This window comes from Pan troglodytes, chromosome 10 (assembly GCF_028858775.2).
Source record: "Pan troglodytes isolate AG18354 chromosome 10, NHGRI_mPanTro3-v2.0_pri, whole genome shotgun sequence".
NCBI classification, from domain to species: Eukaryota; Metazoa; Chordata; class Mammalia; order Primates; family Hominidae; genus Pan; species Pan troglodytes.
In genome coordinates this window covers 73,567,556-73,589,017 of record NC_072408.2, presented here as the reverse complement: position 1 = coordinate 73,589,017, position 21,462 = coordinate 73,567,556, and the positions used below count along the sequence as shown (strand labels likewise).

At 35.9% G+C, this 21,462-nt stretch overlaps 1 protein-coding gene, 1 long non-coding RNA gene and 1 pseudogene across 6 annotated transcripts in view; 2 read left to right on the top strand and 1 right to left on the bottom strand.

Annotated features, from left to right (window-relative positions):
- ABCC9 (ATP binding cassette subfamily C member 9) overlaps window positions 1-3,430 on the bottom strand; it is a 143,159-nt gene extending 139,729 nt beyond the window's left edge. For all 5 annotated transcript variants that reach the window (XM_009425746.4, XM_063785876.1, XM_016923817.4 and 2 more), the window contains exons 1-2: window positions 3,323-3,430; window positions 2,835-2,950 (exon numbers count right to left, since the gene is read on the bottom strand). The gene's annotated coding sequence lies outside the window, so the exon portion shown is untranslated. The remainder of the gene's footprint in view (window positions 1-2,834; window positions 2,951-3,322) is intronic.
- A 738-nt stretch (window positions 3,431-4,168) lies between these two features.
- LOC134807487 (uncharacterized) lies at window positions 4,169-16,413 on the top strand. Its single transcript, XR_010148071.1, has 3 exons — window positions 4,169-5,123; window positions 6,977-7,075; window positions 14,586-16,413. It is a non-coding gene; the product is annotated as an uncharacterized LOC134807487 (long non-coding RNA).
- Window positions 16,414-19,163: 2,750 nt separating this feature from the next.
- LOC129136585 (histone-lysine N-methyltransferase SETMAR-like) lies at window positions 19,164-20,352 on the top strand (annotated as a pseudogene).
- The last annotated feature ends 1,110 nt before the right edge of the window (window positions 20,353-21,462 follow it).

The following is a 21,462-nucleotide window of genomic DNA, read 5'->3' as shown; positions in this document are numbered from 1 at the left end:
AAAGTATCGTATCTATTCTTTAAAACAAGTAGCAGTTTAAGATTTTAACCTCACTAGACCTAGTTTCCTTTCTATATTTATGTCACACTGGATTCTGAGTTGCATTACAAAAGGCTGGCAAAAATTTTATTAACTAGCATAGTACCTTTTCTTTCTTTCCTTTCATTGATAATTGATTTAACAATGGTCACAAACAATACTTTTCCCAGGAAAAAACAGAGTGTTATACAGAAAAGATTGTCAATGGTAGGTAAATTATTAGAGAAATCAAATTTCAAGCAAAGGTTTTATAAAGCATTATATGAATGCCTCAGCTAAAGAGTCTGTGTATTTACAATCTTAGATACTTATAAAGAATGCGTCTCACATATTGTTCCTGATAAGCTCTTTTTATAATAAATAATTGATATGCTCTCTAGTTGAGTCTTTCCCTCATCTTTTTTTAAAAAGTTGTATTTTTAAAACCTCAAGGTGAAGTTATACACTTGGTAAATTCTAACAAGCTATTAAGGTTTTAATCTGGATAAAAGAATAAAAGGGACTTGAAGTTTTTAAAAAACAGCAAAATGGAAGTTATTAATTTATAGGTGTATGTTAGATGTATTTCTGGCAAAGACAGACAAAAACAAAACTGAAAACTAATAGCTAGTAATGAAATTTTTTAGACTACTTCCTTTATTTAGTAGAAATGATAAAAAGAAAACTTAAAGCCCACTCTTAATTGAAAGACATATATAAACTTTCCTCGCACAAACTAGAAAATGATTTTTACTTTAGCAACTTTTATAATCTTATCCAAAATTATAATATTCCAGTTGGCCACATTTATAAACTAGTATCATTGAGGTAGATGCTAAAATATAACCTGCTGCTTTGCAAATTACACCCTTCATTAGCTATAAGCATTGCTTGCCTGGTGTTTAATCAATCCTGAAATCTACCAATTAAATCGCCTTTGGATAAATGTTGTGTGTAACTGGAAAAAAAATCTCAGAGAAGTGCAATCACCTGAAAAATTTAAGAACATTTTCAGACATACACCAGATATCTGGAATTCTATGCCATTAACTAATTAACTGTAAAAACACTTATTGATGCTAACCACGTGCTAGTTACTAGGAATCCAATGGTGCACGTCAGAAACAGTGCCTGTGGTTTTAGACTATATGAATCAGATTACAGTAGTCTTAGTAGCTGTGGGTATATTGTAGGGGTATATGATCTAAAAGATAGGAAAATAAGCAATCATGCAATCAAACAAAAGTGTAAACTTCAAGTTGGTACAGTAAACGCTTTAGAACGATTTTTCTGTCTGCCATAAACTCTAACTTCACATTTCCGGCCAGCTCTGAACCTGTCCATTACCTTACCGCTTGTCTCCTTTCACCTTTTCTTTTGACTCCTCATTTATCCTTTCCCTTTAACCCGTAGTCTCCTTATCCAACATCCAGAGTCCATGTGGCACTCTAACAGCCAGCCTCCATTACAACCCAACATGGACAAAAAGAGGGAGGCAGTAAACTTATTGCTGATATATTGATAATTATTGTGTTTATCAAAGGCATTTTATTCAATCTACGTTTCTAATTCTTAAATTTCCAATTGTCATTTAATGTTTCCCTCCCAGACACCAGGTTCAATTGGGAATGTTTGGGGAAGGGTATAAATCGCTGTTCTTGCTGGCTAACCTCTGTCACCTGACATCCTTCAGCTCCACCCCTTCTGGAGCTGTTTAGATTCAGCTAAGCACTGAGGGAGGCCCAAGCATCAAGGAGAGAGAGAGAAGGGAGAGCAGATGGGGAGATATAGTGTTTCCCTTTCCACAAGCATAAGCCATCGAAATATGCTCAGTTGTTTATGAGAGGTGATAGAGTTGAAGAACTTGACTGAATAAACTTTAAAAACAAAGATCAAAGTGAAATTTTGCTTCTAACGTATGTCTACGGAGCAGAAAACATAAAATAGAAATACTCCTAATTATCTAACTTATGATTTCATGGCAAGAATCGCACCCTCAGTGTTTTTATTCCTCGAAATGCATTACATGAAATTCCACACATCTAGAACATATACATTTTGGATTTAGTTGGTGAATATAATACCTGACCTATCCAGTCTGTTGGTTCCTCTGCAAGACACGAGCAGTAGTTATCTGATTTAATTCTAAAAACACATTTAAGTGCTGAGGCATATAAGGTACACCATTTATTTTGGCCAGCCCTGTCCTTTTCCAGACTACAAGTAAAGCAAGTGAAAACTTGTCTTCCTTCCTGTTCACTTAGCAGAAAGCGTTAGTTCTGATCGAATAGCAATTGCAGAGAGTTTAAAATGCTGGAAACACATGGAGAAAACATGCTAAATTTAAATAAAAGTTTTCATTCTTACATATAAAAGGATTCATTCTTTAATCGTTTAGAGATTAACCAAATTCTGTTATGAAAGAGAAGCAGGACATTTTAAAGAACTTAGGGCTTTATCATCATCTAGAGCATTTTCAGGATGGATGTCACTTGCAAAAACAAATGCTGTAATCACTTCTTTGAAGTTATTCAGTCCCTAGTTCATGAAATAAAAACTAGAAGATGTATAGCTAGTTAGCTAGCTACCATGGCTATAACTATGACAGATCCAAGTGGGAAAATCACTGGCAAAAATGACCACTGACTTCTGACTTAGTGCCTGATCTGAATCCACCCATTTACTCTTCAGTGGCTGTGAAGTACCATCCCACACCAAAAGAAATGTTGAAATTACTCAGTAGGTATTCCTTAGATACTGCAATGAGATTTTTTTTTAAAATCCCAAACTGAACAAATAAAGCAAAAAATAAATACCTTGGGCAATAGCTTCACGCTGCTTCAAACCCCTGCCGGTGCACTTGAGCTACCTTCAAAACACCGACTTCCTACACTGTCTTAAGATGTAAATTTCAAACCCGGACGCAGAACTCCTAAAAAAAAGCAAAGAGTAACAAAAATTAAGCAGATAGAAAACTACTTCTTGAACATACAAGAATTGTCTACAAGAAAGGCGGTAATAATAACTCCTAATAATAACTCCTTTCACTGTTTCCAGTTGATTTGAGTAGGAGACGGCAGTTTTGAAGTAAAACTGGAAACCTGATCCCCACCCCTTCACTTCTCGAGCCGGGCCTCGTCCCTTAATTCTAGAAATAGCGATCGCGAAAGCTAAGTGCCGAGAGAGTGCGAGAGAGTGCGAGGGCGTTTTTGGATAGCAGAAATGTTAGCTCAAAATCGACAACTTACAGTTATTCCTAAAAATGTTTAAATGGCATTCATGTAAAAGACACGGATTCACTTACTCCGATGACAGTTTTCCTCCCCTAAGCGAAGCACGCAGTGCGCCGGAGCGGATTATTTTTAGGGTGGTGGGAGACCAGCTGCTGCCTCCTATCGAGTTTCTAAATTGCTCAAACTGCTCTGGGCCGGGGCGGACACCGCGGCTGTGAGGCAGGAAACTGGGCAGAAGCCCCGCGCGCCGCGCCTGGGGCCGCAGACCCTCCCCATCCCTGCTCTGCTCAGCTTTGACTTGGGGCGCGCGCGACGCCGCGATTTTACAACCCCAAGTAATAGGCGTCCCCTAAACTTCATTAGACACTGAAACTTGGAATATGATTCCATGATTCTCCGGAGTCGGGTTTTCAAACGTCAAAACACTCAAGGTATTCTTGTTTCTTTGTTTTGTTTTTCTATGCTCTGTAAGCCCCCCTTTATTAGCCACGTAAGGAAGCGGATTTGGGGATTTCGCTGCTTCCCCCTGAACGGATCCGGGAAATGAAGGGCTCATTCTAGGTAGAGGCACCCACTGCTGGGTTATGAGTGCACGAATGTCTCACAGGAGCAAGGCTGGCTCAAGTCTAATTTTCCGCTTTTCCCCGGCGACCTAGAAAACTTGGTTTCTCTGGTGGACCAGCCGCCGCGCTATCGAAGGGCGACCCTTGCCCACGGTCCCCGAAAGTGAGACGCTGGTTCCCATGGACTGCGTAAACAGTCACCCTCTTCTCCTATTTCCAACCAGAGACATAATTAACTCTCGAGATAACGTGTTTATATTAAGATCACCCCACAACCACTCCCCCGCAAAACACAAGCCGTGAATTTTGTCCCCGACAACCCTCTTTAATTAACACCGGATTTTCTCAAGAGCCAGTTTTGACTCAGCTTGAGATAAGCATTGTTTTCAGGAACTGTCCTATTTTAATAAAGGATGGTCAGCCGGGCGGACTGCTGCCCCTGAGGCTCCGCGTGCCGTCCTCAAGGGGCGCCGCTGCAGGACTGCGGTCTGCTGGCGCTGGTCCCCAGATCTGAATCCTAAACACCGGTGGCCTCCTGGCCTGTGCGACGCAGGCCGACTCCAGCCCTGCCAGTCCCAGGGGATTTCTCCGCGGGCGCCCCACTCTTGGGAAGGTCGCTGCGTTTCCGGGTGAGTGCCTGGCCTGCGTCAGCGGCTGGGACTTGAATCCGCGGCCGCTAGGAATCTGCGAGGCCACATGGGGCCGAAACCTGGGAGGGTCCGAAGACTCCGTTCCTGTGGCCTTTGAACGCTTGACAACTTTACCCTGGAGCTGTCTGCAGCGGCGCAGGGAAATAAGAGAGCGTTTCAACAGTGAGGACCCTGGTACTATGGATGCAGCCCAGGGAGGCCGGGTGAGCAAGCTGGACGCGAGGCCAGAGGCTCTCCAGGGCATCTGTGGAGAGAGAACTGGAAATAGGGGGTGCCAATAATCCCAAGATGAAAACTCTGAGTGTGACTACACAAAATGAAGTTTACTTGAGGATTATAAAAGAATATTACAATTCATTAAGGTCATTTACAATGTTTAAAAATCATGCTTATTGTAGAAACTTTGGAAGATGTGAAAGTGTACAGAGGAGATCAAGGAGCCCCCCATAGATGCACCTGTGCACACACACCCATAAAACTACTGAAAACATTTTTTTTTATGTTTTAACAAACACAGGCGGTATGGTGCATTGATTAAGAGTGTGGACTAGGAAGGCAGCCTGCTCTATATCACATCCTGCTAGTTAGTTCAGAGACTGAACAAGTCACATAAACCCTCTGTGTATCAGCTTCCTCCTCTGTTTAATGGGACAATAAAGGTAAATAATTTAAATAAATATAGAATAATTTTTAAAATAATTTCAATGGCTATATACTATTCCATTGAAAGTCTATACCATAAGATTCATTTTCCCGTTGTTTGACATCTATTTGCCCAATTTTACTAATATCTGTGATCATATGATGACCTTTTTTCATAAACTTTTTTTCTTTCTAACAAGTAATGTTTTAAGATAAATTATCTGAAAAATAATTACAGGATCAAAAGTGGTAGATATTTTTAAGGCCGTCAACATAGAATGCAAAATCACCCTTCTATGAAGTTCGTATTAAGTCCCCCAAATTGTATGAGATGACCTATTACACTTATACTCAAACCAGCATTGGATATTGCTATTTTTTATTTTAAAAAAATATTTCAACTTGACAGATAATATTCAATTCTGTTATTCACATTCAACATTTCCCCAATATTGATTAATCTTTGTATCCCCCCTTTTGTGGCAGTTTGTTCACATACTTGTGTACCTCATGGGTCTTAATGAAGTTTACCATTTGTATAAATGTTTAATAAGAGTATACTAATCAAATGTTTAATAAGAGGATACTAATCCTGCTTCATATATGACACATTTTTCCCAATTTGTCATATTGTTAAAAAATGATAGTGCTGCTGCCTTTCAAAAAAGTAAGAAAAAAGTTTTCATGTGTTCTGTAAAGATTTATTAGAGCACACACTATGTGCTAGACATAGAAGCTAGTGATGAGTCAGATCTCTAGGGTCTATTGCACTTCATTGAACTTTCTTCTAAGGGAAATTTTATGTAGGCAAATTTGCTGCTTGTTGCCTTTGCAATGTATTAGAACACTTTAGTTAATAAATATTTACCTTCATTTATATTTGTTTAAAGGCTTTAGTAAAAATTTGATTTTGGAATTTATTTTGGCATACACTATGGGATGAAAATCTGCATTAATACTTTATTTGTTACACCAACACCATTTACTGAATAATCTTTTTCTTCTGCATTGTGGTGTAATACCACTTTTGTCATATACACATAATTAGTTCATAAAAAGATCTGTTTCCGGGCTACCTATTCTGTTCAATTGATCTGTTTCAATTTTTTATTATATTGCTATGATTAGACTGATTTGATTATCAGAGATTAAATTATATTGTAACCCTGACAGTGCCAGTCCCCTTTTCACTCTTTTCAAAATTTTCAAAGCTCCTCTCTTTGGGGGATTTTATTGGAATTTATTAAAACTAGGAAGTAATTTATAAGGAACATATTTTTAGTGCTTTGTCTCTTCACCCAGAAATGTAGTTTCCCATTTATTTGTCTTCCTTTTATCTCAATATTAAATTTATAGAGGTCTGTGCATATTTTGTAAAGATCATATAAATTTCATATTTTTGTTTTAATATTTTGTACTGCTATTAAGGATGTACTATTTATTTTGTCCCAAAAAAGTATATTTATCTTATATCCAGACACTTTATTAAGACTTCTCAGTAATCCCAGAGCTATTTCACCCTGTTACCTTGACTTTCCGGAAATATGATTTCATCTGCAAATAGTGGTACCCTTCCTTTTTAAAATACTTACAGCTTGTTTGCATTTTATCTCTAATTTTCATTAGCTACATTCCAGAAGTGTTAAATAATACAAGAATATAAATCATTGTTTCTTTCAGAAGTATATACAATATATTTTTAAATCAACATTGTAAGTATAATTTTCATGAAATAAAAAGTATCCATGATACATGTAAAATCCAAAGTCTTTTGAAATAACCATGATCCCAAAAAGATACAAAGTATTTCTATCTCCCGAGGAAGTTATCTTGTGCCTTTAACTAGTCAGTCTAACTATCTCTCACTTAGGGTAACAAGTGACCTGAAGTCTATCACTGGAGATTAGTTCACAAATGTCATATAAAAGGAGTCATACAGTACATACTCCCTTGTGTCTGGCTTCTTTAGGTAAGCATAATATTTTTGAGATTCATCCATGTTGTTGTATATATGAATAGTTTATTCCTTTTATTGCTGAGTAGAATTTCACTGTATGAATATGCAGTTTGTTTATTCGTTCACCTATCTGTATACGTTTGGGTTATTTCCAGTTTTGGGCAGTGATGAATGAAGTTTCGGTGAACCGTTTTGTAAACATAGGTGTTTTGTTTTTTTTGTTTTCCTCTTGGGTAAATATTAAGCAGTAGATTTGATGAGTCATATGGTAACTATACATTTAACTTTACAGAAATTACCAAAATGTTCTTCAAAGTGATTGAAACATTTTACATTCCCTTCAGAAAAGTATGGCACTTGCTTCACAATCTTGCCAATATTTAGTATTATCTTGTTCTTTTTCTAAATTTTAGCCCTTATATTGCATGTGAGTCGACTGGTTCTTGATTGTGGTTTTAATTTGCATCTACCTTATAACGAATGATTTTGAACACATATTTTCATGGTGTTACTGGTCATTTATATATTTTTTCATGGTAGGCACAACTCTAAGGTGGCTCCCACGACATTTACTCCTGGTGTTACTCCTGTGATTACATTATGTTACATGACAAAAGGGATTTTATAGATATAATTAGGGTTACTAACTAGTTGACTTTAAAATAGGCATATTAGGGGTGACATCAGCAAGATGACAAAGTAGGAGATGCTAGCCTTTATACTTCCACAAAACACAACAATTAGACAGCTATCCACAAACAAAAATAGACCTAGGAGGGCTCAAAAATCCAGTAAGCAAGAACACAGTGGAAAAAAAAAAAGTCACTAAGGAGATTGGATTAGCAATGTCTGCAGATGGCCATAAACAAAGATTAAACAAACAGGGATGAGTTATGTGTATCAGCCATATGTTGGGTCCCATCATGATCCACAGTGGCCTATCCTCTAAAGGACCTTGGTAGTCTTAGCCACTGAGGACCTCAACAACCCCCACAGCAGAAAACCCCATAGTGTTTGTTGGCACTGACCCTATTGGCCTACTCTACAGAGGACATCAGTAGCTTTTGCCACTGAAGTAACCAACAGCCATCCCACCATAGATCTCCAGGAGAGGGAAACATTGCTGCACACTGTCTAAAAGGATGTGCTTTTGTGTTGGCCAGAGACCAGGGCTGCCACCCCTACCCCCAACCCCATGCCTGCTCTGGAACCCAGAGCCACAATTTCTCTGCACACACATGCACCTCGGACCCCAGTTCTGTGAACACTCTGCACATGCCCACACTCCATACCTAGCTCTATGGCTGTTGCACATACATAGTGTCTCAGGCACTAGAGCCACAGCTGTCAAAGTATAGCCAGTGCCCTGGACACAGAGCCACTGTCTATCTGCATGTGTTCATACTCTGGACCCTGGCTATATGGTCACTTGGCAGGCTCCTGCATCTCAAACATTGGAACTCCTGTCACTGTGGGCTAGCCAGAGCCCTGGACCCTGGAGCTGCTGTCTGTCCACAGTGCCTGCACTCCAGACCCTGTCTCTGTGGCTGCTCTGCAGATGCCCACTTGTGCATCAGACACCATTGTCACTGCCACTGTGAGGGTGCCTATGTGCTGGGCTTGGCACCAAGAGGGATCCCCTCAACTGTGACATCCCCTGTGGGAGAAAAAGAGATCAAGAGTTTCCTAGCAGCCACCAAAGATCCCAACTGCTTTCATCACCGCTGCAGACATGCATTGCCTTGGCCATTAAAGAATCCTGCAATCTTTGCCAATGTTAACCTCAGCAGATGAAGCCATGTGGAGATTATACTGGGCCTTCCCCAAAGCCATAATTTCCACACTCCATCCAGTCAGTGCCCTCACACCAACCTGCAGGTGAATGTCTTTTCCCGTGAAGCTAGTCTATAAAGTCTAGAAGGAATAACTGCTCCATCAATTGCTCAGATACCAATTCAAAACTATAAGATACATGCGAAGTCAAGGAAACATACCATCAGAGGAACACAATTTTCCAGGAACTGATCTAAAAGAAATAGAGATCTGTAAATTGCTGGGCAACGAATTTAAAATAAATGTCTTAAGGAAGCTCAGTGAGTTCAAAGAGAACATAGATAACTCTGAAATAAGGAAAACATACAAACTAGCAGCTCAATGGAGATAAATAATAAAAAAGAACTTCTGGAGCTAAAGAATACAATGAATAAAATGAAAAATGCAATAGAGAGCATCAATAGCAGGCTTAATCAAGTAGACCAAAAATCTGTGAACTGTAAGACAGATCATTTGAAATTATCTAGTCATTCTAAGTGAAGTAGCTCAGGAATGAAAAACCAAACATCACTTGTTCTCACTCATAAGTGGGAGCTAAGCTATGAGGAAATTCTTCAAGCTGAAATGAAAAAAGACTAATTAGTAACATGAAAATATATGAACACATAAAACTCACTAGTAAAGGAAAGCATATAGTCGAATTTAGAATACTCTAATACTCCAATGGTGGTGTGTAAATCATTTAACTCTAGTATAATGGTTAAAAGACAAAAATATTTTAAAATAACTAAATGTAAAAAATTTGCTAATGAATATACAATATAAAAATATATTATAACATCAAAACACAAATTGTCATGAGAGTAAAAGGGTAGAGGTTTTTCTAAGCAATTGCAATTAGGTTGTTGTCAGCTTAAAATAGACTATTATAACTACAAGATGTTTTATGTATGCCTCATGGTAACTACCAAGCAAAAACCTGTAGACTCACAAAAGATAAAGAGAAAAAAAACAAAGCATACCACTACAGAAAACTATTAAATCTCAAAGAAAGACATCAAGAAAGAAAAACTATAAAACAGTTAGAAAACAATGAGTTGACAATAGTAAATTTTTATATAGCAATCATTAGTTTACATGTAAATTGATTAAATTCTTCAATAAATACTTCGTTAAATGGCTAAATAGATGTTTTAAAGGGCCCAACTATTTGCTGCCTGTGAAATACTCACTTCAGTTTTCAGGAAACATATAGGCTGAAAATGAAGGGATGAAAAATATATTCCATGCAAAGGAAAACTAAAATAGGGCAGGGATGGGTAGCTATACTTTTATCACACAAAATAGACTTTACCTCAAAAATGCAACAAGAGAACAAATATAATTATTTAATTAATTATATAATTAATAAGGGGGTCATATAACAACTGTAAATATATATGTATCCAACATTACAGCATCTAAGCATATTAAGCACATATTAACCCAACTAAAAAAGAAATAATCAGCAATGTAACAACTTTAAGGAATTTTAACACCCCACTTTCAGCAATAGATAGATAATTCAGACAGAAAATCAATAAGGAAACACTGGAATTGACATCTTAGGCCAAATGGATCTAACAGACATGTACAGAGCACTCCATCCAACAATAATAGAATACAAATTCTTCTCATGTGCACACAGAATATTCTGTAGGATGGATTATATGTTAGGTCACAAAACATGTCTTAATAAGTTTAAGAAGACTGAAATCATACCAACTATCTTTTCCAGCCACAATGGTGTAAAATTAGAAATGAATAACAGGAGGAATCTTGAAAAAGTCACAAATATGTGGAAACTAAAGAACATACTCCTGAACAATTAATGTATCAAAGAAGAAATCAAAGGAGAATTTTTTTTTAAATCTTGAGACCAGTGAAAATGGAAACACAGCCTCTCAAAACTTATGGGATGCAGCAAAAGCAGTACAGGGGGAATTTGGTAACAATAAATGCCTACATTAAGAAAAATGAAAGATCTCAAATAAAAAAGCCCTAATGTTACACCTCAAGAAACTAGAAAAAGAACAAGCTAAGCCCACAATTAGCAGAAAAGAGAAAATAACTATGCTCAGAGAAGAAATACATAAAATAGAGACAAGAGAAACAAAAGAAAAGACCAATAAAATGAAGAGCTGATTTCTTGAAAAGATAAACAAAATTTAAAATCCTTAGCTATACTAAGAAAAAAGAGAGAAGACTCAAAAGTGAAAAAGAAGACATTATAACTGATGTGACAGAATACAAAGGATCGTAACAGATTACTATAAAAAATTATATGCCAATAAATTGGATAACCCCCAAAAGAAGGATAAATTCCTAGAAACACAAAACCTACCAAAATTGAATCATGAAGAAATAGAAAATCTGAAGAGGCCTAAAACTAGTCAGGAGATTGAATCAGTAATCAAAAGTCTCCCTACAACGGAAAGTCACTACCAGATGGCTTCACAAGGGAATTCTGCCAAACATTTAAAGAAAAATTAATACTAATTATTCTCAACCGCTTCCAAAAATTGAAGAGAATGGAACACTTCCAAATTCATTTTATGAGGCCAGAATTTCCGTGATACCAAAGCCAGACAAGAAAACTACAAGAAAAGAAAATACCAGCCAATATTCCTGCTGAACATAGATATAAAATTCTCAACAAAATACTAGCAAACCAAATCCAACAGTGATTTATCCCAGGGATGATTCAACATATGCAAATCAATGAATGTGAAAAACCATATTAACAGAATGAGGGGTGAAAATCCTATGATCATTTCAATAGATACAAAATGTTTGCAAAATATTCAACATATTTTGTAATAAAAATTCTCAACAAATTTGATATTTAGAAGGAATGCCCCTCAACATAATAAATGTCATATATGGCCAACCCATGGCTAACAACGTATTCATCATGAAAAGTTGGAAAGCACTTCCTTTGAAGTCAGGAAGAAGACAAGGGTGACCACTCTCATCACTCTATTCAACATACTACTGAAAGTCTTAGCCAGAATAATTAGACTAGAAAAAGAAATTTAAAAAACAGTCAAATTGGAAATGAAGTAGTATAATTTACAGATGACATGAACTTATATGCAGAAAACTCTAAAAGCTGCACCAAAAAAAAACTGTTAAAACAAATTAAAAAGTTCATAAAGTTGCAGGATATAAAATCAACATACAAAAATCAGTTGTGGCCAATGCCCTAACAACAACCTAAAAGAGAAATGATGAAAGCAACCCAATTTTGGTAACATTAAAAAAAAATACTCAGGAATAAATTTAACTAAGAACCAAAAGATTTGTACAATGAAAACTATAAGACATTGATGAAATAAACTGAAAACATACATTTGCAGCAACATAGATGGAACTGGAGATTAATATGTTAGCTACAATAAGCCAGGCACAGAAAGAGAAATATAGTACGTTCTCATTCATATGCGGAAACTAAAAAAGTTGATCTCATGTAGACAGAGAATAGAATAATGGTAGCCAGAGGCTGGAAACCAGGTGGGAGTTGCCAGGGGAGAATTAAGAGAGGTTAGTTAACGACCACAAAAATACAGTTAGATAGAATGAGTTCTAGTGTTCAATAGCACAATAGAGTGACTATAGTTAACTATAATTTATTGTGTATTTCAAAATAATTAAAAGATAAGATTTTAAATATTCCCAACACAGAGAAATGGCAACTATTTGAGGTGATAGATTATCCTAATCACATTTGAATATTACATATTGTGTGCATGTATCAAAATGTCACATGTACCCCATAAATATGACAATTATTATGTATCAATTTTTAAAAGCAAGAAGATTTGAAGATATATATAAATAAAAAGTCATCCTGTGTTCATGGATTGGAGGAATAAATACTGTTGAAATGACATACTACCCAAAGCAAACTACAGATTCAACGTAATCCTGATTAAAACCCCAATGGCATTTTTTACAGAAATGGAAAAAAAATCCTAAAATTCATATGGAACCACAATAAGACCCTAAATAGCCAATGCAATCTTGAGAAACAAGAACAAAGCTGGAGACATCACACGTCTTGGTTTCAAAATATATTACAAAGCTACAGTAATCAAAACAGTATGGCACTGGCATAAAAACAGATACAAAGACCAATGAAACAGAAGACAGAACCCAGAAATAAACCCATAGATATATAGTCAACTGATCTTCAACAAAGGTGTCAGTATCACATAATGAGGAAAGAATAGTCATTTCAACAATTGGTGTTGGAAAAACTGGATATTCACAAACAAAAAGAATGACATTGGACTCCTATTATACATAATACACAAAAATAAACTCAAATTTATTAAAAACTAAATGTCATATCTGGACCTATAAAAATTTTCAAAGAAACGATAGGGGAAAATCTTATTGACATTGATCTTGGCAATGATTCCTTAGATTTAACACCAAAAGCACAGGCAACTAAACCAAAAATAAACAAACGGGACCACATGAAACTAAAAAGCTTCTGCACACAAAAAAGGAAACAACAAAATGGAAAGGCAAACTACAGAATAGGAGAAAATATTTGCAAACCATATATATGATAAGGGGTTAATATCTAAAGTATATAAGGAATTCATACAGCTCAATATCATTTAAAAAACACAATCCAAGGACTTGAATACACATTTTGCCAAAGAAGACATACACATGGCCAATAGGTACATGAAAATGTGGCGAACATTACTAATCATCAGAAAATGCAAATTAAAACCTCCATGATATATCACCTCACATCCGTTAGGGTGGCTATTATCGAAATTATAAGATCAGTATTGATAAGGATGTAGGGAAAAGGGAACACTTGAGCACTGTTAGTGGAAATGTAAATTGGTACAGCCATTACATAAAACAGTGTGGAGGTTCCTCAAAAAATTAAAAGCAGAACTACCACACCATCCAGCGATACCAATTCTGAGTATATGTCCAAAGGAAACAAAAATCAGTTCTCAAGGAGAACATATCTGTACTCCCATGTTCTTTACGATATTATTCACAATGATCAAGCTATGGAAACAACCTGTCTATTGATGAATAAATGGATAAATAAAACATATACATGTATACTTATATACATTATATATGTATGTAAATACATTTCATATACATATAGAATGAAATATTATTCAGACATAAAAAAGGAGAAAATCTTACCATTCGTGGGAACAATATGGGTGGACCTGGATGGCATGATGCTAAGTAAAATAATCCAGGCAGAGAAAGACAAATACTTTTGTGTGGAATCTAAAAAGAACAAGAAAAGTTCAAACTCATAGAAAGTGGAAGTAGAATGGTGGTTGCCAAGGGCTAGGGAGCAGGGGAGGTGGGGAAGAAGTTGGCTAGATGGTACAATCATGCAGTTATAAGATGAGTATGTTCTGAGTATCTAATGTACAATATAACTATAGCTAATAATACTGCATTGTATACTTGAAATTTGCTGAAAGTGTAGACTTTAAGTGTTCTCACATTTTAAAAAAGCAATTATGTGAGGTGATTGATGCATTAATTAACTTGAGTGTGATAATCATTTTGCAATGTGTATCAAATCATCATGTTGTACAGCTTAAATATATAAAATTTTATTTGTCAGTTATACTTTGATAAAGCCAAAAAAAGAAAAAAGTAGGCAGATTATCCATGCCTAATTTAATCACATAAACCCTTTTAAAATCAGTGTTTTCTCAGGCTGGTGGTAGAAGAGAAATTCGGATAGAGCTGAAGAATGAGAAGTATTTGATGTGAGGGAGGTTCTCTGTTCCTTAGATGAAGAGGGCCATGGGTCAAGGATCTGAGTGGCCTCAAGACCTGCACATAGTCCCCAGCCAACAAGCAGCAATGAAGTGAGTGAAATTCTTATAGCCATGAGGAATGAAATTCTTCCAACAACCTGAATGAACCTAAAAGTGAATTCTCCAAATAAAAATTGGACCCTCCTAATAAGAGCCCAGCCTGGTCAATACCTTGATTTTTGCTCGAGAGACTCTAAGCAAAACACCCCATCAAGCCCACCTGGACCAAGAGAACTATGAGAAAATAAATGGGCATTGTTAGAAGTCGCTTAAGTTTGTGGCAGTATCTTACACAGCAATAGAAAACTAATGCACTTCTTCTGTAAAGCATCTGTTCACACTTTTGCCCATCTTGTTTTAATTGGGTTATCTTTTTATTATTGAACTGTAACTTTAAAAATATATCTATATATTTAATTTTAATTTTTAATTTTTGTGAGTACACAGTAGGTGTATATCTTTATGGGGTACATGAGATGTTTTGATATGAGCATACAATGCATAATAATCACATCATGGAAAATCCATCCCCTTAAGCACTGATCCTTTGTATTGCAAACAAAACAACTATACTCTTAGTCATTTGTAAATATGCAATTAAATTATTATTGACTACAGTCATCCCACTGTGCTATCAAATACTAGGTCTTATTCATTCTTTCTATTACTTTTAAAAAATGTATTATGCATATGTTATTTGTCAGCTATATGTATTGAGAACATTTGTTGCCCATTGGTGACTTGCTCTTGGTGTTTTTAAGGAATATTTTAATTTTGATCAATTCAAATTAGCAATTTTTGTTTATTCAATAGCTTAATGCATTGACTTTCCTCTCTAAGAAATTTTTGTCCAGCTTAAGATCATAAATATATTCTCCTAAATTTATTTTTAGGAATTATATGGTCACAGCTTTTATGTTGGTTCTGTGTTATAGTTTTGGTTTACTTCTGTGTAAAGTATAAGGTAGGCATTGAGGCTCATTTTCTCATTTTTTTGTGTGTGGACAAAATTCATTTTTGAAAAAGCAATCTGTTCCCCCATCAAATTACCTTGGTATATTTTTTGAAAATAACTTGACCGTACATGTGAATCTCCTCTTGAACTTTCTGTTCTGTATCATTTATCCATGTCTATTCTTTTGCCTATGCCATTCTGCTTTATACTGTAGATTTTTAGTAAATTTTGAAATAATGTAGAATAAGTTCTCCAAATTTATTCTTCATTTTCAAGATTACTTGAGTTATTCAATGCACCTTTCATTTCCGTATAAATTTTGAAATTAATTGGCTTGTCAATTTCTACAAAATTCCACTAATATTTTGATTATGATTGTATTGGATCTATAGATCACTTTAGGGAGATTTACATCTTAACAACCTTGAGTCTTCCAATCCATGAATACAACATGTCACTCTATTTAGCTAGGTCTTCCTTTATCTCTCAGCTATGTTTCCAACTGTGTTCAGTGTATATATCCTGTATATACCATAGCTCACTAAATCTATCTCAAAATATTTTGTGATTTTGATAGTACTGTAAATGGTATTTTTAAATATCATTTTCTAATTGTTCATTATTAGTATGGAAATGTCTTTGTATCCTGCAACATTGCTAACTTCACTTTATAAATTCTAGTACTGTTGTAGATTCCTTAAGATTTTCTATGTTCATGATGGTATGATCTACAAATAAAGACAGATTTGCTTCTTTTCCATCAGTATTTTTTTCTTGTCTTGTTACACTAGGTATCACCTCAAGTATGATGTTGAATAGGAATAATGAGAGTGGACATCATTGACTTGGTATCAGTATGAGAGGAAAAAGGATTCAGTCTTTCACTATTAAATATTACATTATGGTTAGGATTTTTATAGATTACTTTGTCATATCATGGACATTTCCTGTTATTCATAGTTTGCTGAGTTTATTATGAATTGTTATTCAATTTTGTCAAAAAAATTTTTCTGCATATATTGTGATAATCTTAAGCTCTTTCCCCTTTATTCTGTTAATAGGCCAAAATGAATTGTTTGATTGTTGAGTATTAAACCAACCTTGAATTCCAAGGATAAGTTTTCCCTGGTCATGATATCATCTCTATATTCCTGGATTCAATTTACTTATATCTTATTTATAATTTCTTCATCTATCTTCATGAAGAACATTTTTTCCTTTTCTTTTCTTTCTTTCTTTTTTTGTGGTTTAGGGGTTGTTTTTTGTTGTTTTATCAGCAATGTCTACATTCCATTTTGATATTAGGATTCTGCTAGTCTCATAAAATAAATCTGGAGGTCTTCCCTCCTCGTCCGTTTTCTGAAAGAATTTTATTTAATTATTATTTCTTCCTTAAATTTTTGGTAGAATTAAAAGTTGAGATCATGAGAGCCTGGAATTTTCCTTGTAAAATGGCTATTAATTTCTTTACTAGACATGATGGTACTCAGATTTTCTATTTCTTCTTCTGTCAGTTTAGATAACCTGTGACTTTTAAAGAATTTGTACATTTTTTCTAATTTATTGACTGCCATGGCATAAAGTTGTTTACACTGTTTCCTTAGTATCCTTTTGATGTATATAGAATTTTTATTGATATCCCTTCTTTCATTCCTAATATTGCTAAGTTATAGTTTCAATCTTTTTTATTGATCAGTTTAGTTGAAGATTTATCCAGTTTATTTAGCTTTAAAAATACTTTTGGTTTCATTGACTTTATATTTACCAGTTTTCTTTGAAATTTTTTATTTGGCTCATTGGTTATTTAGAAATGTTTGTTTTAATTGCTATATATTTGGAGATTATCAGTATATCCTTTTTAAACATTTATTTAGCTAAGGTTTATTTAGTTAAAGTTTATATGCAATAAAATATAACCTTTTTAGGGTAGCAGTTCTTTAAGTTTTGGCAATTGTATACTGCCATGTAACTACCACCATAATCAAGATATAGAATCTTTTCATCACCAGCCAATGTTGGGGAAGGAGGCTCAACAAGTCTCTCTAGCAAGAAGAAGAGCATGTGCCAAAGCACAGAAGCTGAAACAATCTTGCATGCTTAGAGAACTTTGAGTAGTTTAATGTGGCATAAATAAAGATAGAGTGAGCTATTAATAGAAAGATTGCTAGAGTGAGCTATTAATAGAAAGATTGCTAGGAGATTGTGATGGGCATATATTTCAAGCTAAACAATGTGGAATATCTTCTTAGGTTTTCCAAGGAAGTGGGAAGTGTTATGATCAGTTCCCTGCTTTTAAAAGATTATTTTTCATTCAATGTGAAAGATGAATTGGTGGAGATAAGAATAGAGACAAGCATACAAAACAGAAAGCATGTTCAGTAGTCCAGGTGAGAGATGGTGGGTGCCTAAATCGTCACAGTCACAGCAGGACAGCGAACAAGATTATTATGTAAGTGTAACTGTACTAAATAGTTCCTTAATTGCCAAATGCTGCAGCCTCCTTTGGCCTGGCTTCTCTCTACCACTTTGATAATTTCTTGGTTAACTCTTCCTTTTTAAAAGTTTTGCTTCCTTCAGTTTGAACACATCAAATTTTTCTTCCCTTGTCATAATTTACCTGTTTTCATTTGCTTTCAGTGACTCCTCTTTCAGTACTTATTCCTAAATATTGGCTCCATTCTAGACTCTATTTTTTTTTTTTTTTTGAGACAGGGTCTCACTATGTCACCCAGACTGGAGTACAGAGGCACGATCTTGGCTCACTGCAATCTCTGCCTCCCAGACTCAAGCAATTTTCCTGCCTCAGCCTCCCAAGTAGCTGGGATTACAGGTGCACACCACCATGTCTGGCTAACTTTTGTATTTTTAGTAGAGATAGTGTTTCACCATGTTGGCCAGGCTGGTCTCAAACTCCTGACCTCAAATGATCCACCCATCTTGGCCTCCCAAAGTGTTGGGATTACAGGTGCGAGCCACCGCATTCTCTTTCAAAAGAAAATCACCTTATATACTTTCCAGAAGAGAACTTATTCACCCCCATGGCTTTAGCTAATATGGTTAAATGGTTAAAAGTATAGACTTTCCTGAAAATTTTGTCACTACCTGCTCTCAAAGGCTCAATTTCTCCAGCTGAAAATGGGTATGATAATGTTGTCTCCCTAAGAGGATTGTTTAGATGACTTAATGAACTATGTACCACATAAAATGTTTGCCATACAGAAGGTATTCAACAAATAATATTTCCCTTAGTTATTCTTCTCTCAAGATCAACTTCTATAAATGGAAGTCCTATAGGCACTTTGGTAAATACTATAATATTATCTATCCAGCATCTTTCTGCTAGTATTTTGTCCCTCTCTCGAGCTATTAGGTTGGTGCAAACGTAATTGCAGTTTTTGCATTGTTGGAATTTGCCATCTGATATTGGAATACATTCTTAAATAAATGTGGTTATGTTATACGTCATTTTTTCTCATGATTTATTACTTACTGTTTATTTTATGTTTAGACTATGGAAATGATGTTTGGCAAAAAGCAAATTCGAGCAATTTTCTTATTTGAGTTCAAAATGAGCCATAAAGCCGCAGAGACAACTCGCAACATTAACAACGCATTTGGTGCAAGAACTTCTAATGAACGTACATTGCAGTGGTGGTTCAAGAAGTTTTGCAAAGGAGACAAAAGCCTGGAACATGAAGAGCATAGTGGTCGGCCATTGGAAGTTGACAATGAAAAATTGAGAGCAATCATTAAAGCTGATCCTCTCACAACTACAAGAGAAGTTGCTGAAGAAATCAAAGTCGGCCATTCTATGATGGTCTGGCATTTGAAGCAAATTGGAAAGGTGAAAAAGCTCAATACATGGATGCCTAATGAGCTGAGTAAAAATAAAAAAAATTGTCGTTTTGAAGTGTCTTCTCTTATTTTACACAACAACGAGCCATTTCTCAATCAGATTGTGACGTGCAATGAAAAGTGGATTTTATATGACAACCAGCGATGACCAGCTCAGTGGTTGGACTGAGAAGAAGCTCCAAAGCAATCTCTAAAGCCAAACTTGCACCAGAAAAGTCATTGTCACTGTTTGGTGGTCTGCTGCTGGTCTGATCCCCTACAGCTTTCTGAATCCCAGTGAAACCATTACATCTGATAAGTATGCTCAGCAAATCAGTGAGATGCACCAGAAATGGCAACACCTGCAGCTGGCATTGGTCAACAGAAAGGGCCTAATTCTTCAGGGCAATGCCCGACCGCACGTCCCACAGCCAACACTTCAAAAGTTGAACAAATGGGGCTATGAAGTTTTGCCTCATCCGCTATATTCACCTGACCTTTCACCAACCAACTAACACTTCTTCAAGCATCTCAACTTTTCACAGAGAAAACGCTTCTACAACCAGCAGGAGGCAGAAAACGCTTTCCAAGAGTTTGTTGAATCCCGAAACGTGGATTTTTATGCTACAGGAATAAACAAACTTATTTCTCATTGGCAAAAATGTGTTGATTGCAATTGTTCCAATTCTGATTAATAAAGATGTGTTTGAGCCTAATTATGATTTAAAATTCACAGTCCAAAATGGCATTGCTTTTGCACCAACCTAATACATGGTTTCTGTAGGAGCTACAATGTTAGTCTGTTACCCCGGACACCTAAATACAGCTCATTTGACATGTAATGGGTGCACAGCCAAAGTTAGACCGTCAGGGTCTTTCCTTAATATTGTGAAATTGGAACTGAAAAGAAAATAGAAAAGATAAAGAGAGCTCAGTTTCTCCCTAGGTGACTGAACCTGACAGAAATAGAAAGAGAATATAGGAGATCTGCAGAGAGCCAAAAGAGTCTAGATGGCACTGGTGTCCCGTAATCTAGGCCAGCAGCTTATGTCTTCCCTTCAGCTGTGCCAAGATCCCTGTGGATTCCTCATTTTGCTTCAGCTCACCAAAGAGGAACTCTGTGTTAGGAGAAAAATGTCCTAATATAGTACCTTAAATTCTCTAGTCTATAATTGAGCTTATTATTCCTACCACTCCAAACTACTCTAATTTCCTATCTCTGTCCATGCTGCCACTAGCCCTGTAATAGTCATACAATTGTGGTAGTCATACAATTTAGACACCTCAGAATCAGTTTTGCAGCACCCACATCCAATTGAACATAAATGCCTCTGAGATTTACCTATCACTTCTCTTTTCCTTCCCCATCCCTGATGCTGCTGCCTTAATTCATGCTCTTATTTCTTGATGAGAATATTTTACACCTCAAACTGGCATTTCCATGGCTGAACTGTCCTCCTTTGCCTTTCTTCCACAAGATCCAGAATCATCGTCATATACACAAATCTCATCATAACACTCTGCCCCAATCCTTCAAAGTGTGGTCCACCAAAGACCTTCATCAGAAGCACCAGAATCTGCCTATATGTTTGTCCAAAAATGCCAATTCCTTGGCCCAATGCTGCCTAGATCTACTGATCAGGAGAAGGAGCTCTCCTACCAAATATCAATATGTTTTACAGGAATCCTAGGTGATTTTTAGCACTGTTAAATTTGAAGAAAGATTGATCTACTCAATAAAAGCTCAATGCTTTAGTTTTCACTATAATTTTTCAGTCATATTTTTAAGATCATCCAGCTACCTTATGTTCTAGGCACACTTCATGCCTACTGTCCATGAATTATATTTTTATGTCACCTAAATCTTTGTTCATGCATTTGCTCCACTTGTCTGAAATGCTTTTCAATTCCTTGTCCAGCTATTGAATCCAGTTTGTTAATTATATTCTTTATGCTCCCGTGATTGCTGGTAG